The following is an 8,624-nucleotide window of genomic DNA, read 5'->3' as shown; positions in this document are numbered from 1 at the left end:
TCCCCCGGCAGCTGGGACTGCGCGCGCGCGCTCTCTTCCCCCGGCAGCTGGGACTGCGCGCGCGCGCTCTCTTCCCCCGGCAGCTGGGACTGCGCGCGCGCGCTCTCTTCCCCCGGCAGCTGGGACTGCGCGCGCGCGCTCTCTTCCCCCGGCAGCTGGGACTGCGCGCGCGCGCTCTCTTCCCCCGGCAGCTGGGACTGCGCGCGCGCGCTCTCTTCCCCCGGCAGCTGGGACTGCGCGCGCGCGCTCTCTTCCCCCGGCAGCTGGGACTGCGCGCGCGCGCTCTCTTCCCCCGGCAGCTGGGACTGCGCGCGCGCGCTCTCTTCCCCCGGCAGCTGGGACTGCGCGCGCGCGCTCTCTTCCCCCGGCAGCTGGGACTGCGCGCGCGCGCTCTCTTCCCCCGGCAGCTGGGACTGCGCGCGCGCGCTCTCTTCCCCCGGCAGCTGGGACTGCGCGCGCGCGCTCTCTTCCCCCGGCAGCTGGGACTGCGCGCGCGCTCTTCCCCCGGCAGCTGGGACTGCGCGCGCTCTTCCCCCTGGCAGCTGGGACTGATAAGTCTAAATTTAGATGTTGACCCCTCTCTATGGAGAAAAAGTCAAATACCCAGGATAAAGGATGGTATTTAAATATATCTAGAGCTGTAACCTGCAGTATTACCAACTTGTCACTTATAAATCACGGACACAGATAAGACAATGTATCATGATTATAAGCCTGGATAATGGCCACGTTTTATTATGGTAATCACATTTTATAGACAGAATATGGGGCGGTACTACTCATACATATGAAATATGTAACATCCAATACAGGCGGGGTTCCAAATCACAAGACACATACATGTCACAGATAGGCCAGTCCATATATGGTCAGTAGCTTCCTGTACTGCGCAGTCAGGGTAACACAATGTTTTATTATTCAAAAATTGTTTATAGATTACTGTCTCTCTTCTCCTTGGGTATTGTGACTATAAATGATAACTTTCCAGGAGCTCTTCTCATTGACGTGCTGCCAGCATTCCTCTTCTTCATCCAGAACATCTCTCTGTCATCCTCTGATCATGCTCTGATCATCTCCAGTCTCTTCAGAGGGCAGTATATATAGGTGTAGTCATATAGGTACGGTGCAGGTAGGTAAAATCCCAATACCTGGCCTTATCAGTCCCCATTTGACATCCGTGAAGCCTTGGACTGGAATGACTGTGGTTGGTACATAGCCAGAGGTTCCAAAGATACTGTCTGAGCCGCGGGTTGCTCAGGGGTCATATCTTCTCCATAGGGTGAACCCATCCTCCAAGTACTTGTCCAGCATCCAACCTCCAGAAATGTCCAGGCGACACAGATTCAAGAGAACCGATAAGAGAAAGAAACGTAATCACGTTAGTCACCTATATGATGGTAGATCTTCTTTTTGTTTGTCGAGGTTTTATACGAGAGAGAATACACATAAACAGTTTTACTGGCAAACAGATCAGTATTTTGCATAAGACCACCTGGATGAGACCCTGAAGGACTCCCATTGGTTTATGGGCATCATCATAGGAGAGACAAGAATAGTACTATATGTTTTATTGAAAGTTATAGATGGCGGAACAAACTTACAGCAGATGTGGTAGGTAGATCGGCAATAACCAAAAGATAATACTAAACAATGGCTGAGTCTGTACAGTATACGCCAATATACAGCTTAGTTACAGCAAAACAAATAAAAGCTTATCATCAATACCCAAGCCAACATATATATATATATATATATATATATATATATATATATATATATACATACATGACAAATACCTCTCTGGATTTTATCCAAATAACCAAACCTTATTGTCTCATCACTGTATATAACAGACGTGACTCTATCACAAGGACTCTACCACTTCGGCATCATGTGGGGATTGGAAAGTCACAACAACTAACTTTGAAAAGTTTCTGAAAAGGAAAAGTTTAGATGTCAGCAAATCTTATCTCATGGCAAAAGCAAAAATAAAAGTTGATTGAAACATAAACCAAAAACAGCATAACAGGTAAATGCAATAAAATCTCCACAATGTGACCTACTATGTAACCACTAGATTCACTCATAATAACCAGATAGTGAATTCACACTCGTCAGTATCAGATTCTCAAAATTTTCCACTTCTTTTTAGTCTTTTTACTTCATTTTGTACCTAGAAAACGTCTTTATGATTAGATCCCACAGGACTAATGACTGGTCACATGGTCACATCTCTTCCTGTACATAATCATATAGTATAATACATAGACCAATAATATGGAGTATCTGGGCGCTTATTACCAATATAATATTTGGATCCTACTGAATTGTCTCTTGTCTCGCTGAGATCATCACATATTACACATAAAATAACCACCATAGAAATAAAAGCAAAGTATATACTATACATCATTGAAGGTTTCAAACTTTTTTTATGAGAATAATATATCACATGATCCTTTTTGTAATGGTTAATAACATTGGTATGGAACCTTAAACCCATCTTTTGACTGACAGGCCTCTTTACAGCCGCTCGGACGCTTGGCCTCAGTTATATATAGGCCACTAGTATCACCTCAGACATTGGCTTTGTTCTCTCCCATAGCTTTGGCTGACCTGTAAAGAAGACACCAGTACAGACAATGACATACCTATATGGACCACCTGTAAGGACACACCTATATATACCACCTGTAAGGACACACCTGTATATACCACCTGTAAGGACATACCTATATAGGCCACCTGTGGCAGCTGGATGACGTCCACTTACATTCCCTGAAACAGGCAGGAAGATGACAGACTATGCAGACAGGCACTTTACGGTGTTACTTACAGTAGGTTATGATAGGTGTAGATAATACAGCCGTACACAACCCTCTCTGCTATATTTGTTGTCCCCTGGGCCGCCCAATGTGAGGATACTACATCACATTACACATGGCTTCCTTCTGCTGGTTTTGTCAGATAACCTACAGTGGGATACAAGGCTGCCGGCAAATAGTTATTGGATGCCATCTTCCCCCTGTACCTCTTCTCCATCCGCTGGTCTCTCAGCTTGTCGCTGCTCGTCTCTGGAAAAGACTTAAAAACAAACATCTCCCCATCCACCTGTACACTATGTACGGTTACCTCAGGAAGAGACCGGAAACACCTCCCCATCCCCCTGTACGCTTTGTACGGTTACCTCAGGAAGAGACCGGAAACATCTCCCCATTCCCTTGTACGCTTTGTACGGTTACCTCAGGAAGAGACCGGAAACATCTCCCCATCCACCTGTACACTATGTACGGTAACCTCAGGAAGAGACCGGAAACATCTCCCCATCCACCTGTACGCTTTGTACGGTAACCTCAGGTAGAGACCGGAAGCATCTCCCCATTCCCTTGTACGCTTTGTACAGTTACCTTGGGAAGAGACCGGAAACATCTCCCCCTCCACCTGTACACTATGTACGGTTACCTCAGGTAGAGACCGGAAACATCTCCCCATTCCCTTGTACGCTTTGTACAGTTACCTTGGGAAGAGCACAGAAACCACTGCATCGGCAGCTTCATCCATCATCAATCACCCTTTTTGGCATCAAGGTTTGTCTAAGTGAACTTTGCGTCAGCCGCTCTATGGCAGCTTTTCTTCTTCTTTGAACAGTTTTTTCCCCCCTCGTCTCCACGACAGCACACCTGAGATTGCCTCCTCCTGATCAGGGACAGGAAAAACACCAGAGAGGTTAAAAACCCCAAACACCAGTGTTTTTCCTGTCCCTTTCAGGAGCAGGAGCCGAGAGGTGCTAGGGCTCTGTGTGGTCCTGGCAGCTATTTTTTACTTATGGTGGAGAGGATCGGGCGAGATTCAGATCATTCCCCTTCCTCTAGCTGGTCCACCGCTCGCTCGGGAGCTAAATCGCAGCTTCCCAGCTTCAATTTTCAGCGTCCCCTGCAGACGGTCTCAGGCTGGATCCAGGGGACGCCCGCATAGGCCAATTTCACCCGGTCCAACTCCCGCCGGGCTGAGGCCTACCATCCGTGGTCTGGTGACGTCCACGCTGCGCGGAACGTCACTTCCGGTGCGCGGCCGAAAAGCCGGAAGTTCGGCCTTCTAACTGCGGCGGCTTCGGCAGGAGGTCAGAGCGCAGAGGAGACGTCGATTCGCTTCCGGATCGGCACCAGGTCACGTGGGCGCTTATTTGGCGCCAAGATTCAAACAGCAAGTGTGCTGAGTGAATGGACACTGCTCCTGTCCAAGCTAAAGGACCAGAAGCAGTCCATTTACAGAACTAAGGGAGCTCCTATACACAGAGTGTCGGGTCTCCTTCCTGCAGCAGCAAGGCAGCAAGATGAGTTCTCCTGCCACTTCAGCTTCTGACAGGGAATCACCAGTCCGGATCGTGAGTATGGCCTCAGCAAGCCTTACTGCTGACATATGGTGTTATACATGCTCATCCTTCTCCTCCTATTCTTATAGGATGACAAGGATTCAAATGCACAAAAATCTATTGTTTCCTCAAGGAGATGGGCAGTATGTGGTACAGACTTGGATCCTGTGGGCAATAATCCTCTGTGTAGCACATGCTCTGCCTCAGTCATAAAAAATGAATCTCCAAGTTTAATGCAAGATATAAAGAGCTTGATCCGCAATGAGATTCGTTCAGCACTGGCCTCTAAACCGGGTCCATCTGCCACAAAACCTGTTGTTTCTGATTCTGAGGATGAAGATAATAATCTTGCTATAGATGTGTATAATTCTGACCATGACAATCCTACCTCCGATATGGAAGAAGGGGAGTGTGTTGAGGAGGAACCTGGTGTCCCCAGGAAATATCTATTTAGTCCAGAGGACACTCAGGAATTAATCAAAGCAATCAGAGCTACCCTCAATATTACTGAGGAGGAAAAGCCTAAAACTATTCAAGATCAAATATTTGGGGGTCTTGCTTCCAGTAAACCTATTGCCTTCCCCGTACACGAAAATATTCATGCTATGATTAAATCCGAGTGGGCTAAGCCAGAAAAAAGTTCCGTCCTTCCCAAAGGGTTAAAAAGACGTTACCCCTTTGAAGAAAAGGACAGTACAGACTGGGATACAGTTCCAATGATTGATATTCCAGTGGCTAAGGTTGCTAAAAACACCTCTATTCCATTCGAGGATGCTACCCAGCTGCGGGATCCCATGGATCGCAAAGCTGAGAGTCTCCTAAAAAAGACTTGGGAAGTAGTAACAACTATGTTAAGGCCGAATGAGGACCCTGATTGTATGGCTGGATCAGCTAGAAATACATCTCCAGGGCAAAACTCCTAGAGCTAAAATATTAGAGTCTCTACCAGTCCTCAAAATGGCTACTAGCTTTTTAGCTGATGCTTCAGCAGAAGTAGTTAAAATGTCGGCCAGAGCTTCGGCCCTGGCTAACTCTGCTAGAAGGGTTGTATGGCTAAAATCCTGGACTGGGGACATGGCTTCTAAAAATAAGTTGTGTTCCCTCCCGTTCCACGGTCAGTTTGTCTTTGGTCCGGAATTAGACAAGATTCTGGAAAAAGCAGGGGACAGAAAGAAAGTTCTTTCTACAGATAAACCTAAACCTACTAAATCTTCCTTTCGTGGCCAATCTAGATCAGACCAGTCCCAGAGAAGTAACAAGGGTAAAACAGGTCGCTGGTCTTACAATAAAGGGGGTAAAGGAAAAAACTTTATCTTTAACCCCAACCAAGATAAGTCCGCTACCAAACAATGACGCCATACAGGTGGGGGGGAGACTTCGTCATTTCGGCCCTACATGGAGTGCTCTAATACCAAACACATGGATAACCCAAATAATCAACCAAGGTTATATAATAGAGTTCAACTCTCCCCCCCCCTCTCGTTTTGTGGTAACAACTCAGGGCCATCAGACTCAGAGGCAGATACTGGAGGGTGTTCAAGAGCTTATTCAACTAGGCGCAATTTGTCCCGTTCCAGAAAATCAGATAGGTCAGGGTCATTACTCCCGTCTGTTCTCAATCCAAAAACCAAATGGGAAATCACGCACGATCATCAATCTAAAGCCACTGAACAGATTTGTGACCTACAGAAAATTCAAAATGGAAACGGTGAAAACAGCATCACAATTAATAAAAAAAGATGCTGTCATGGCAACGATAGATCTAAAGGATGCCTACTACCATCTGCCCATACATCCAACATCTCAGCAGTATCTCAGGTTCGCAATAAAGGTCAACAAACAGATTGTTCATTACCAGTTTGTATGTCTACCATTTGGTCTCTCCTCTGCTCCCAGAATCTTCTCAAAGGTGATGATAGAAGTGATGGCGATTCTCAGAGAGGAAGCGATTGTAATCGTCCCATACCTAGACGACATACTAGTGATTGCCGACTCGGAGTCTATCCTGGAGACCCACCTCCAGAGAACCCTACAACTTCTTCAATCTCTGGGGTGGATACTGAATATGGAGAAGTCAAATCTAACTCCCAGTCACAAAAAAGTCTTCCTGGGGCCCTGCTAAACTCCCGTCTCCAGATGTCCTTCCTACCAGTAGAAAAACTATCAAACCTTCAAAGTCTCATAAGAAGGTTTGTATCCCAAAAAACTTGCCCGATACGTCTAGCCATGTCAGTTCTGGGTCACCTGACATCCTGTATCCAGTCGGTGGCATGGGCCCAGTTCCACTCAAGGCCACTCCAGAAGTTAATCCTGTCCAAATGGGACAAGAAACAAACATCCCTCGACAAGACAATTTGTCTTCCAAAAGACACAAAGTGGTCTCTGCGTTGGTGGCTTCTAAAGAAAAATCTGGAGAAGGGAGTACACTGGCATCAACCCGACCTAGTCGAGATAACGACCGACGCGAGTGCGACAGGATGGGGAGCTCATCTACCAGGCCTGTCGCTGCAAGGAACATGGAACCAGTCGATTCAAGAAAGATCCTCAAACTTCAGGGAGCTAATGGCAGTATGGAAGGCACTAAAAGCATCAGAACATCTCACAAAAAATCATCATGTTCTGATACATTCCGACAATGTGACGACAGTAGCATTCATTCAGCATCAAGGAGGGGCTCGTCACAGTCCACTCCAGGATCTAGCACACAGAATATTCGAGTGGGCAGAACGAAACATAATATCCCTCAAAGCGGTTCACCTGAAAGGGTCTTGGAACCTAGAAGCGGACTTCTTAAGTCGTCAGACCATAGACCCAGGGGAGTGGTCCCTAGCCCCTTGGGCCTTCGACATGATAAGGGTAAAATGGGGATTTCCGATACTCGACCTGTTTGCAACAAAGAAAAATGCAAAAGTAAAACGGTTCTACTCCCTCAATCCAAGGGACTCTCCAGAAGGGATAGATGCGTTAAATCAACAGTGGCCGCAGGGACTTCTATATGCGTTCCCTCCGATTCCACTAATATCCCGAGTACTAGCAAAGTTCAGGACTCAAAAGACCACGCTAATACTAGTAGTACCGGCTTAGCCAAAAAGAGTGTGGTATCCTCTTCTAAAAAGCTTGGCAATAGAGGATGCCATACTATTTCCAGAAAAACAAGACCTTCTCATGCAAGGCCCAGTACATCATCCATCAGTACAGAGGATGCATTTATCTGCATGGATACTGAAAAATCCATACTAAAAAGAAAGGGATTCTCTCCAAAGGTTATTGATACCCTTCTCCTCAGTCGCAAGGACTCTACCAAGAAAATTTATTTAAAAATCTGGAAAAAATATTCTTCCTGGTGTGGTCCAAAATTCTCCCTTGACTCTCCAGATATCCCACTCATTCTGGACTTTCTCCAATCAGGCTTGGATCTCGGTCTTGCCCCAAGCACTCTGAAGGTGCAAGTATCTGCTCTAAGCGCCCTATACGATTCTAAGCTATGTGACATCTCCTGGGTAACTAGATTTCTGAGGGCGGCAGAACGCATCAGACCCAGAATCAGGAATCTTCATCCCCCATGGAATCTTAATACGGTTCTGTCCGGCCTATCTAGCCCCCCTTTCGAACCGATAGATTCCATTTCATTTAGACAACTTACCTTAAAAACTATATTTCTGGTAGCCATTACGTTGGCACGTAGAGTAGGTGAACTCCAGGCCCTCAGCATTCAAGAACCCTTCTTAAGAATTCTAGATGACAAACTAGTCTTTAAATTAGACCCTAACTTTTTACCTAAAGTAGTGACATCATTTCACAGGTCCCAAGATATTGTAGTCCCCTCCTTCTGCCCTAACCCAAAAAATGAAAAAGAAAGGTCCTTTCATAACTTGGATGTTAGAAGGGCAGTACTACAGTACATAGATGCTACAAAGTCTTGGAGGGTAGATAAAAATCTCTTTGTCCAGTTGGCGGTGGCGAACAAAGGGAAAAAAGCATCTAAGAGCTCCATCTCCCGATGGATTCGCCTCGCTATATCTGAAGCCTATAGTGTCATGAAACAGACTCCCCCTATTTCAGTCAAAGCTCATTCTACCCGTGCAATGTCCACTTCTTGGGCAGAAAAGGCTTCAGCCTCAGTCGAACAAATTTGTAGGGCAGCTACCTGGACGAGTTTGCACACTTTCTCTAAGCATTATCGTCTAGATGTCTCTTCTGCTGATGACACGGCTTTTGGACGTAAAGTCCTTGGGGCTGTTGTCCCACCCTA

The sequence above is a fragment of the Dendropsophus ebraccatus genome, chromosome 2, assembly GCF_027789765.1.
Source record: "Dendropsophus ebraccatus isolate aDenEbr1 chromosome 2, aDenEbr1.pat, whole genome shotgun sequence".
Classification (NCBI taxonomy): domain Eukaryota; kingdom Metazoa; phylum Chordata; class Amphibia; order Anura; family Hylidae; genus Dendropsophus; species Dendropsophus ebraccatus.
Note: the sequence above shows the minus strand (reverse complement) of the source record.